The 12,736-nt window shown below is 49.0% G+C and overlaps 1 protein-coding gene across 1 annotated transcript in view; it reads left to right on the forward strand.

The window, feature by feature from the left end:
- The window catches only part of PLXNB1 (plexin B1), a 469,341-nt gene that overhangs the window by 117,618 nt on the left and 338,987 nt on the right, over nt 1–12,736 (forward strand). The window lies entirely within an intron of this gene.

Consider the following 12,736-nt stretch of genomic DNA (forward strand, 5'->3'; position numbering starts at 1 on the left):
GCCAGATTCTTTTGCAGTAAGGTGGAGGCTATTTTCGCCACATTTAATGGTCCTGCAACAGATGGAACACTGGGCGTCAGGGAGAGATACAAATTTCGGTCGGGTCTCCATCCGAGTTTTAAAGAGTTCACACCTTTATTCATCGGGGAGATTCATAAGTCGCTGATGTCTACCAAATCAGGCTCTCCTTATGATCCATGTCCGGTGGCGGTTTTAAAACTAGCCCCAGAACCCATTGTTATAACGCTGACCGCTATGATGAACGCGATGTTCAAGGAAGGACATTTTCCTAAAGCCTGGAAAACCGCATCAATTCTTCCTCTACTCAAGATGCCTAACCTGGACCCGAAGGATCCCAATAACTTTCGACCTATCTCGCGCATTCCTCTGCCAGCTTAACTGGTAGAGAAAGCATGAATGCACAACGGAGTACATACCTACGAGAAGCACAAGTATTGGATCCAACCCAATACAGGTTCAGAGCGGGGCATAGTACGGAGTCCGCTCTTTTAAAATCTACAGTCGAAATCAGGGCCGTACTGGACCAGGGAGGTAAGGCCGCAATGATTATGTTGGACACGGTCCATCATGAATTGCTGATGGACCGGTTGTGGGGATGTGGAGTCCAAGGCAAAGCATGGGAACTTCTCTCGGACAGAATGCAAACAGTGTCACTTGGCACATTCTGTTCTAAACCCTTCTCACTGCCCTGCGGAGTTCCCGCAGGGTTCCTCTCTTAGTCCTACGCTTTTTAATGTTTGTTTCCTCTCTGGCCCCCTTGATCAAATCCTTTGGATTTGCTCTGACGTCGTACGCAGATGACACTCAGATTGTGGTGTCCCTGCTACCAGGGCAAGAGATGTGGACAGAAAAACGATTTCACGACTGCATGGAAGCAGTGGGTAAATGGATGTCCCAAAACTGTTTAAAGCTTAACTCTGGTAAGACAGAAGTTATTATGTTTGGTAATGACCCCAAGTTCTGGACCCCAAGTTCTGGACCCCAAGTTCTGGACCCCAAGTTGGTAGCTTCGCTGGCCGTACTTCCGACTCCCACCAGGAAAGTCCTGGTTGATGATAAATTCAATTTCGAGGACCAAGTCAACTCAGTTGTTTCGGCTTCCACATTTGCTCTTAGAACATTCTACCTAAGGAAAATCAATGTACAGTAGTGACCGCATTAACTATGACGAGGCTGGATTATTGTAACAGCCTCTACCTTAACATTCAGGAGCGACTGCTGCATAGACCCCAACTTTTACAGAATTCGGCCGCTAGACTGCTCACTGGGACGGCTAAATATGCCTCTGTTTCCGGTGATATTGGAAGACTTCACTGGTTACCCATTAAGAAACGGGTGCAGTTTAAATCGCTCTGTACTGTTTTTAAAGCTCTTCACAGGACCGGTCCAGAGCTTCTGAAGCAGCAGTTTCAGTGGTATGTCCCCAAAAGACCACTACGCTCTATAGGAGCAAAATTGGTAACAGTCCCTATCGCTAAAAAAGCCGGCTGGGGTGGCAGGAGTCTTTGGGTGGGGGCAGCCAAAGCCTGGAACGCCCTCCCATTTCAGCTTAGAAATAGCACGGATCTACTGGCTTTCAGGAAAGCCTTAAAAACCTGGCTTTTTGGCGTTTAATCAGTGGCCTCATCTGTGAGTCCCTTTGGGAGGTTTTGTAGATAGCGCCAGGACACCTTCGGGTAACAGTTTGCGCTTTAAAAATATTATTACATAGTGTGTGTAGCTGGCACTGTTGGGCAGGTTGTGAAACTGGCCCTTGTAAACAGTGTGAGGAGCTCTGTCACTCCCAAAGTGTGAGGAGCTGTCACTTGTGAATAGTGTGAGGGTCTGGCACTGATGGACAGTGTGAGGAGCTCTATCATTTGTGAATAGTGTGAGGAGCTGACACTGATGGACAGTGTGAGGAGCTGGCACTTGTGAATAGTGTGAGGAGCTGGCACTGATGGACAGTGTGAGGAGCTGGCACTTGTGAATAGTGTGAGGAGCTGGCACTGATGGACAGTGCGAGGAGCTGGCAGTGGGGATCAAGTGCTTTGATAGTGCCAGAAGCCGCGCCGTGCACTTCGAGGTGCTTCCCTTCTTCTTGCCGTCTGGTTGCGCTAGGTAGTGCCTGAAACGTGTAATGACTGCGATGTTGACGATGCAAAGGGATTATTACTGGCCAATGAGAGCCGCCGTGTGCGGAGCCCTATATGGGTCAGAGGGATTATGGCATGATATGGTGGGCACGGGGAAGAATTAAAGGGATTTCCGGAGGCGCTTTAATCTTCTCTCCCAAGAGCTCGAACACATCACTGTTGTGTAACACTGGGGGCTGAGGAGCCGGAGTTGAGCCTGTGCCTCTGCATGCGCAGCAGGCCCGTCCCTGCATGAGCGGCAGGCCCGTCCCTGCATGAGCGGCAGGCCCGTCCCTGCATGCGCGGCAGGCCCGTCCCTGCATGCGCGGCAGGCCCGTCCCTGCATGCGCGACAGGCCCATCCCTGCGTGACCATCAGGCCCGTCCCTGCGTGAGCGGCAGGCCCGTCCCTGCGTGAGCGGCAGGCCCGTCCCTGCGTGAGCGGCAGGCCCGTCCCTGCGTGACCGGCAGTCCCTTCCCTGCATGAGCGGCAGGCCCGTCCCTGCATGAGCGGCAGGCCAGTCCAGTTCTGTCCTTAGCTGCTCCTTGCCCACGGTCACACCTTGATCTAGCCCTGGCAATTTAGCCACAGGACCTTTTGTTGTTAGAACTGGCATTAGCCACGCCCTTTTGATTCTAGTAAAAAGGAAGTATAGAATATACTTGCATGTTGGTGCTTTTAGTAGGTCCACTTTATACATTGGTCTTTTCAGATGTCTTTCACATTTTGCTTCCGCCCACCACTGTATAAACGTGAGCAATTTGTCAACCGCCTGCAGCCATTTGTTCCTTTCTCTGTGACTGTCCTAGCACAGCATTGTCACCCGCAGAGAAAGTAGTGCCAGGCAGAGCTTTAAGTGGCATGAAAAAAATGGGGGGTGGGGGGACTCTCAAAGGGGCTTAACCAATGTAATTAAGGGTGTGGCTTAAAAACGCATAAGCTAAACATCTGTCCTTAGCATAGTGTGCCGCCCGACTTGTATGTTGCTGTTTCTGTCATTACATCCAGATATATGATACAAGTAACATCATACCTACAAGAAGTCAGGACTATTGGCTTTGTCAATGGTGGTTAGTTGCATAAGAGAAATAAGCAGCAACTATGGCTTGTTGTGTATAATATTGAAAAATCCTCCACTTAAAGCCCTGGTGACACCACGACAATGTTGCTGCTCCTGAGTGTCAAAAAGAGAAGGGAAATCCAGAGAGAAAATAACTCTCTTTAAAGGATTTCCCTTACCCTACAACGCTCACCTGGCATGACGTCATGCCGTAACTTCTCTACTAGTGAGACGTGAGCAGTGTGAGCATGCGCACATCAATGTGCCTGCTCTCACTGCAGTCCGGGAAGAAAACGGACTATCTGTGCCAGGGCACAATACAGAGCCCAAAAGAGACCCGTTTCGAGGCTCCCTTTAAAAAACTGCCAGTGCTCAGCACCGGTGAGACCCGGCCCACTTAAAGCCCTGGTGCCAGAGACTTTTATGCAGAGATGTGCTTTTTAATTATTTATTTTAAAAACGTTTTTATTACTTTTCTTCTTGGCAAGAGTCCGACAGCGGCCGTGTCACTCCTGACCGGTGCTTGCAGTTTGCCGCTATAGACCTTTTATCGAGCTCAGAGCAGTGAAAGGCCACGAGAATCTGGCTGAATTCAAACCTACAAATAGGTAAATACGCCTTTAAGGGATTATGTTTCATACAATTAATTAACACGCTTGGAATAGTTATTTGGCAGTAAAGCCCCAACTGGTAGTTTACATAAGACTAATCTGAACGTCAATTGAATAGTTATAATGAAATTAATCAATAGTTATTTAACACACAGGTATCGATTTTCTCAAAGCATAAACACATTTAATGTGAGGAAGATAAGAAAGGGGGTACAATAAATGATATCAAAACACCATGATGGAGGCAACCTAATGATACACACGTGACCATGCCTCCTAATCATAGATGTAATCATCTATTCCAAAATGATAACAAATGCAAAGAAAAAGTCAAGACAAAGCAATAAACAATTCTTTGGGGCAAACAAAAACTGTGGAATTAGATGGATTTGTCGACGTTTCGGTCTTTTGTGGCATACAATGTCCGTTAGACCATCTTCAGGATGAAGAGTTGTGGATAATAAATTACCCTTAGAACAGGCCAAAACCTTTGAACCAGATAAATAAAGCCAACTAAATCGAACATTCCTGTTCCCATACACCGTAAACCGGTTGTTTGATAGATCACTCAGCAATGTCGAGTGTATCATGAATATACAATCGAAGAAGGGTTGAGCAATGAATGCAGTTTCCTTCTGGCTGAAGAACCGTTGGGAAGAAGTTACCACACCCGCACCGTTGTGGATACAGCCGGTCATGTATAAGTTGCACACAGATATTTATCTACAGAAGGCGCACTGTATTGTAATGTTTAAATCGTTCTTTCCATGGGCTGCCCTGGGTAGGGTGTGTGCCTGGAAGCGTGTCTGTCCTGTGTGGGAGATGGGTCCATGTTGGGCCTAAGGTCGTTGTGTTATGGGACACAGGCCTTAGCGGTGTGAGGGATGCGGAGGTGTGAGAGGTAGACGTGGTGTTCAGTCCCTGGCAGCTTTGAGCAGCTCTGCAGATCCCTTGTGGAGTTCCTTATGCTCAGTCTACTGTACTAGTGACTGCACAAGGTGTCATCATGGCCACACTGGGAAACAGCCTTTACAGCGAGGTTTTTACCTTGTTAAGCCTTTACAATGCATTTTTTAGCACAGATATTTGCATTTAAAACGCATGCCAATACCACACATTTAAGGTAAGTTGGGGGGTTACCCCCCACAAATAAATTTTTAAATATAAAAACAATGCGTGGTATTGGCATGCTGTTTTAAATGCATTTTCGCTGTAAAAACATGTGCGCTAAAAAATGCGTGTAAAAGGCATGCGAATTAATTGCATGTGATGTACCATTGTACATCCGGCCACACTGCCCCCTGTCCTCAAGCCTTTTGGGAAACTAGTGGTGCAGTTCAGATCACTAAATTTCCCCTTACTTCCACGGACAGAATGATTTCTCAGTCACACGCACATACACGCATCATACGCTGGTTTGGCCCATAACACCAACATTCATTCTCTCAAACTATCCGTGCCTACAAAGGGACATCAGATCCGAACCACAACTGTTCTCTTTGATAGAGGAAACCACTTCTCCTGAATCACCCTAACTATTCCTCCATCAAGAGGTCGATCGAATCATTTAGTTGTTATTTAGTTCAATGATACTTTAACTCTCAAATTAATCAATAAACATTTCAATGGAAATATTCACCCGACACATTAATTCAAATAATGATTTTCTTTATCTAATTTATATGCAGGTTAAAATCCTAATAATGCAATATCATCTTTTGTTATATTTACCTATTCTGGCTAATTGTCATTTTCTAAGTCCGAACCGGTCCTCAATAAGTTTGTCAGAGTTTTATCATATAGAGTCACCGTCCTCTCCGTCAGCATAGGGATCTCTGATCATCGATTCTCTGTCAATAGCTTCTGGATGAAGTGGCGTCTAGCGTTAGCCTATTCCCTCTCTAGTCTACTAATATTTATACTAAAATTTACATATTAAAGTTACATTTTCTCATTTCCCAGGCCAACGATTGGCTGAATTCAAATACATCTCATTGCATTAGGAAACATTTTCAAATTTTCCCATGTGGAAGAAGTCTCAAAGCAAATGTATGGGAAAGACTAATCCGTAGTCCTAAATGTATCAGTTCGTTGGAAACAGGTCGGGTTTACCAGTTCATATTCTCAATTGTAACATTTTCTTCACGTTCAGGGGCATTAGCACCTCGCCCAGGGTAGTCTTCAGGGGCATGGTCTGACAGGTCACCCAAGGGACACGAACGAAGTCAGTGCAGGCGCCTTTCTCCATTGTTCAAATGATGAAGTCATGTACTTTAGTTAGGTTTCAGTCGGCGGCCATCTTTTGGTAGGCCAGAATAGTCAACTTTAAGCAAAGAAACACAAAATCGTAATTAATACATAGAAATGATTAAAACAGTGTTATTCCCTTGCTAATACCCCTATGTGTATGCATTTATCTAGCCATATGCAACATCCAAAGCCGTTAATGCTGGTTTATTTAAGCGCAAATCACAATAACATTACTCAAGCAACATTTATCGTTTTAATATGCATACAAACTTAGTTCACTTTATAAATTTTTGCCATGCAACGCATTCCCACGTGTGTTCTTTCTGATAATAAGGTTGGTTTAGTACCTTCACATCAAGCTATTAATTATTATAATTAATTATTAATCATTTTAATATACACATATATAAATGGATTGGGTATATAAAAAGAAAATATTTTACCCGCTCCATCACTAGCATTGCAGCTTTGTGATTGGTCAGGGTAGCCTGGCTGTTTCCTGGAGTGTATTTTTTTTCTTAATTGTGCCCTGCATATCACTAACTCTCCCTTGCCTGCCCTGCCACCTGTGAGCCATGCCGGCCGCCACTAGGCAGAAGTGGCAGTAAGCTTGCAGAAAAAGCCGGTCCACAATAAACTAAGCAGAGTTTACTGCGATGAACTGCTTCTGCTGGAGGGAGGTTCCTGACCACTAGAGGTAAGCTCTTTTAAGTTTATTGCAGCCCCTTGAGGGCGTAGAGAAGTTTAAGCTGGAAGCGCGGGTCCTCAAGTTCTCTTCAGCCGATGTTGTCTTCAAAGGACTTTGCTTTGTCAAGACCTAGCACGCGTCCTCCAACTCCTCACTCCGCTCTAGCTGCCCACTGTAAAGGCCACAGTCATGCACTCTTGCCTAAATAAAGAAAATCAGATTGAACGCATGCAAAGGCGGCGCAGCAGTCAACCGTATAACAAACACCCGTATCGGGGGAAGGTGATCGCGCAGGATGGATGGAACGGGCCAATGAAACCGCTGTTCATGTGTCCGAAGCGAGCGTAGGTGTAGGTTAATAAAAGGCGCTCGTAAACATTTTAACACAAATCAATTATAACCACCTTTATAAAAAATACATTTAGCTCCCGCTGCTGAGCAGCAAAGAAAGAGGAATGACGAAGGAGTCCGCATGTTACATAGACTGTATTGTGATATGATTGGTGGAAGGGGAGTGATGTCATAGACTACTCATGGGAAACGTAGTTTTGTCTGATAACTGAAATGTTGTTCAAATGTAATTGGCTGCTGTGTTTTTTTCAGTAAAGAATAGAGACGCATATTTCGAAACCTCTAGTCCGGACATAGAATTGTGTGAAACTTCTGAGGAGGGCATTGTGATTGTGAGAAACTGCTGAAGCTCCTGTCTCTGAGGGCATTTTGGGAAACGGGTGAAGCTCTCGTCTCCAAGGGCATGGTGGGAAACTGGTAGAGAGGGCATTGGGGGAATCTGCTGAAGCTAATTGTCTCCGAGGGCATTTTGGGAAACGGATGAAGCTCTCTTCTCCAAGGGAATTGTGGGAAACTGGTGAAGGTCCTGTCTCAGAGGGCATTTTGGGAATCTGGTTAACGAATGCCCCATGGTTCAGCCCCTGCCTCCCGGAGGGGTGGCGGATATGGCTGGAGCATGGGCCTTAGTAGAGGACACCCCGAGGGGGAGGAACCCGGACTGGGCAGGGGTAATGAGAGGGAGGGAGGGAGGGAGGTAAGGCAGGGACGGTACAGTGCAGTGTGGGGGACACTGGCCTGGTTCAGCCCAGTCATACATTTGCTGATAGGAATTTGGCCCATGGGTGGAAGGTATTTAACTGCAGGTGCCTGCCAAGGGGCCCTCTTTCTCCTGGGAATTCTGCAAGGAGACCCACCCACCTCCAAGAAGGCAAGGAGTAGAGATAGGTGTAATGTTGGTGGTAACAAGGGACACACTAGTGGCAAAGTACACCAGCACACCTTAGTTCTTGGCACGTTTCTTTATTGCATGCAAGGTATAACGGAGCGCCGGAGCGGAGCTCCAATCTGTTCGGAATCGGCGCGCTTACTGCCGAAAATGGCCGCCACCGGAAGTCCGCTGACGTCACACGCAGTGTGCGCTGGCAGACTAGACCGCTACACCACATCTCCCCCCTTTATAAACAAACCCACAACATAACACAACCCCTTCTAACTTGTACAGTCTTACTTGCTGTCCATACTGACCTCCCCAAATCTCCTGGGCAGACTGACTCTCCTGCCACACCGTGTCCACCTACTACGATCGCCAGTCTTCGGAGTGGTGGCCTCATTCCCCGGGCTGGGTGCATCTTCCCCGCCCTTGTGTTCTTCTTCTCTCCACACCTCCAGCTCTGTCCCCTCCTGGGTGTTGGACGCCTGTCCTTCCATCTCCTTTCTCAGTTCGCGACCTGTTCCCAGTCGGGGACTGCTCCCTACTTCCTTGGGACTCTCCGGGTCTACTTCCTTGCTCCACTGGGCGCTGGCTGCTCCGGTGTTCTCCGACTCCACAACCGTATTCTTCCCGCCTGTTGACGTGCATTTCGCCATGCGGTCTTGTGACCAAATCTTCCCGTCGCTGAGGAGAGCTGATCTGGAATATGGCTCCATCACTTGAAACGGGGAAGTGAACTTACTATCTCCCTTCTTCCTTTGCGTAGGCAGTTTGACTCTCACCCATTCACCCTTCTCGAGTGTGACCTTTTTGGTGTTGTGCTTCACATCGTAATGCTCCGTGTACGCCGCCTGTGCTCTCTCCAAGTTCTTACGTACCACCGCTGGGGACCAGTGGCTTTGCACCATGAGGCGTTTCCAGGCCACATTGTCCTTAGTGAAAGGCTCCCTTCCTCTCAAAACTCGGAACGGACTGTACCCCGTGGTGGTGGGTGTTATCCTTCTCCCAATTGATGCCTTGGCTGATCGCTGCCTGCACCGAACCCATGATCACCCGATTAAATCGTTCCGCTGATCCATTCCCTGCCGGGTGGTATATCGGTGTATGTCGTACAGCGATGCCGTTCCTGTCCATGAAGCTTTCCCACTTACTTGATGTGAATTGTGGGCCATTATCACTCAGAATCCCTTTGGGGATCCCTTCCCTTATAAAGACTTCCGTTAGGAATTCCAGTATTGTTTCAGTTTCAGCGTTATCAGCCACTTGGATCTCTGGCCACTTGGAGTAACGATCTATCACAACTGTGACGTATTTCTGGGTGCCGTTCGTGTCCTGTATCGATCCCAGTATGTCAATAGAAATCTCTTCCCACAGGTTTTCCGGACAATCGTATCGCCCCAGGGGCGGACGTAACAATTTCTGGGTCTTGTCTGCATTGCTGCATTGCTCACACGCCCTTACATGACGTTCTACCATTATGTCCATCCCCGGCCACCAGTAGTCTTTTGCTCTCCATTTCATTTTGACGATCCCTAAGTGGCCTTCATGTGTGATGGATACGATGCAGTGTCTCAAGTTGTTCGGAGGGACGACTTTATTGCCTCTTAGCAGGAACCATGGTTTGTCCCCTACTGACAATTCATCTTGGACCTCCCAATACTGCTTCAATTCTTCCTCCAACAATCTCTTGCCCGGCCATCCGTTGGTTACGTACGCCTTGACCGCACTTATTTTCTCGTCCTTGGCGTATTCGGTCTCCCATTCCTGGGCGCTTATGGCCCTTCTTTAGATGCTGCTCTATTTAAAAAGTCCGCCACCTTGTTCTTGTGTCCTGGTAGATACTCTACATCATATACATAATCTAGCAGCCTCAGCGTCATCTTGGCAATCCGCGGGGTGGCATGCTCGTGCCCGCAGGACGTGAGGACCTTCACTAAAGGTTTGTGGTCGGTGCGCAAAAGAAACCTTTTGCAGCGTGAATCTTTCTGGATTCACTATGCTGTGCATTATTCCGCGATCTTGTGGTTGGGTCCGGATTCGTAGTCTTTTCTTTGTTTTTTTTTTTTTTTTTTTTTTGTAGCCCAGGTGGGCGTCGACGTACACCATTTGGTGCACCTCCCGTGACGTCGTCGTGCTTCCTGCGGAAGTCCCACCTTTGGGGCGCCATCTTCAGATTCTTTTTTCCGCCGTTGGGTCTGGATCGTCATCGGGAAGCTCCAGAATTACACTCGAAGGAAGAAGGAAGAAAAGCGAGTTTCGTCGATAGAAACACTAGAAGATATCAGGAAAGGAAAAGATTTCATCAGGAGCGCGAAGAAAGGAGGACCAGCGCCCTTTTTTCTTCGACGGCCTTGGAGAATGCACGCTCAGAGACCCTGAGCGCAATGGACAAGACGCCATTCAAGTTCTGCCCAAACTGCCACCACAAGTTCGCGCAGAGAGACCAGCATCCGGTCTGCAACCTCTGCCTACCGGTCGATCACCAGAGTATCGACTGCAACGCCTGCTCAGCCTTCGCGCCGAAGACACTCAGGGTGAGAGAGCGGCAGAGAAGGGCCAACGCCAGCATGGACGGCAAGGGGAAGCCCCCGACGCTCTACGCTCTGGGCCTCTCCTCAGACGACGAGGACAACGTCGCCGAGACAGCCGAAAACTTCACGGTCGTAGAGACCGACAAGAAAAAAGAAGACGAGGTAAGAGAATCGTCGAGCGCAAAACAAAAAGTACCCCGACAACACGAGGGTGACTCGAGAAAATCTGAGTCAAAGTCCACGAAGGGAGCCCCGGCGCCGAAAACTTCGACGTCCAAAGGGGGAACCACGGACAAGAGGCCGAGCGGATCCTTAGATAAGGACTCCCCGGTGCCGAAAGACGCCGAAAGGCAAGGGTCGTCGAAAGCATCCCATGAAACGGGCCGATCGACGCAGAAAGAACGTTCGACGTCGACGCAAGGTTCATCGAAAAGACCCGCGGTCGACGCCGAAAGCATCTCCGAGATGGAGAAGAAAAAGAGGCGGCTCGAGGCCGAAATGGAGAACATCCTTCAAAGAAAGAAGGAGTTCGACGCCAGAATGAAGGAATTCAAGATTCCAACGGTTCCATCGGCGGACGTCGAGGAGGTCGAAGACGAGTTCGACGCCGAAGGGCTGACAAGGGAACTCGAAGAGGAGGAAGAGCCCTATTATGAGGAAGAAGCCGAGGAAGAAGACCAACGGTCGTTCTACGAATCGGCGGCATCTACCAGCAACGACGTCGAATGGCACGATCTCGACACCGAAAACCCGGAAGAGCCCGTGGACACGTACCCTTCGAGGCCTTCGCCACCCGACGACATCGGGGTCTACAATATGGTGGTCAGGAGCGCAGCAATGGCCTTCGGCGTCAAACTCGACGAGGAGAAACCGAAAGCAGATTTTCTCGTCGAGACACTGCTCCCCATCCAGACAAGGAGCCAGTTCCTCCCCATGCTACAAAGCGTGATGAATCAGGGGAGAGAAGCCTTCAAGGAACCTGCAACCTGCCGGTCGATCACGCCCAGGACAGAGAAGAAATATAAGCACTCCTCCCTGGACCCCCCTTACATCAAGGGTAGCGTGACCGCGGACTCCATCATAGCCTCCACGGCCAGGAGAAGGGCCAACGTACCAGCAACTTCGGGCCCACCCCCGGATAAGGAGAGCAGGAGGATTGACCTCACAGGAAGAAAGGTCGAGAGGAACGCCGCAATGCACTGGCGCATGGCGAATTCAAATGCACTCCTCAATAGACACCAGTACCAGCACTGGGATGAGATGGGGGAGTTAGTAAAGCACCTCCCCGAAGAATTCCGGCAGAGAGCCGCTCACCTGATAGATGAAGGCAAAAACATCGCCAACTCCTGTATAAAGACGGCGTTGGATGGGGCAGAGACTTCAGCAAGACTCATGGCCATAGGGGTCACAGAGAGGAGGCATGCATGGCTAAGAATCTCGGGATTCAAGCCGGAAGTGCAGAACAACATCCTTGGCACCCCCTTCAATGGAGAGACACTGTTCGGAGCAACAGTGGACGACAAGCTCACCCAGCTGAAAAAAGAAAACGAGACGGCCAGGTCCATGGGGGCCCTACAGCAGAGGGGAATGAGGCGAGGAAATCCCTCGAGGACCCTACGGTAGGGGAGGAAGCCAGCAGGGGACGTCGCACCAGGCGTTCCAACAAAGTCAGCAGGGTGAAGGTCACGGACAAGGTCAACAGAAGCAAACCTGGCAATATCAACCTCGGGGCCAGTCCTTTCGCGGGAGAGGGAACGGACGTGGCCAAAGGAGGAGAGGGGGCGAACAGCCCTCGACAAAGTGACTCAGCACGCAAGAGGACGCCTACCCTCGTCAGGACCCCAAGGGTGAGGCGCAAAAAAGTGTCATCAGGGGGAAGAGAAAATTCAAGAGCCTACGAGCATACGACACCAGTAGGCGGAAGACTGAGGTTCTACCTTCAGGAGTGGCGGCGTATAACCACAGACAAGTGGATACGGAACGTTGTGCAGTACGGGTACTGCGTAGATTTGGAGAAAAGACCTCCAAACAGGAAACCAAGGGGAAGACTGAGATCGGCCCAAGAACTGGCAATACTCAGAGAAGAAACGCGGAAACTCCTGCAAAAGGGAGCCATAGAGACAGTGCCGTTCAGAGAACGCAACAAAGGGGTCTACTCAAACTACTTCGTGGTTCCGAAGGTAGACGGAGACCTCAGACCCATACTAGACCTCCGTTACCTAAACAAGTTCATCAGAAC

The sequence above is a fragment of the Triturus cristatus genome, chromosome 9 (assembly GCF_964204655.1).
Source record: "Triturus cristatus chromosome 9, aTriCri1.1, whole genome shotgun sequence".
Taxonomy (NCBI): Eukaryota; Metazoa; Chordata; class Amphibia; order Caudata; family Salamandridae; genus Triturus; species Triturus cristatus.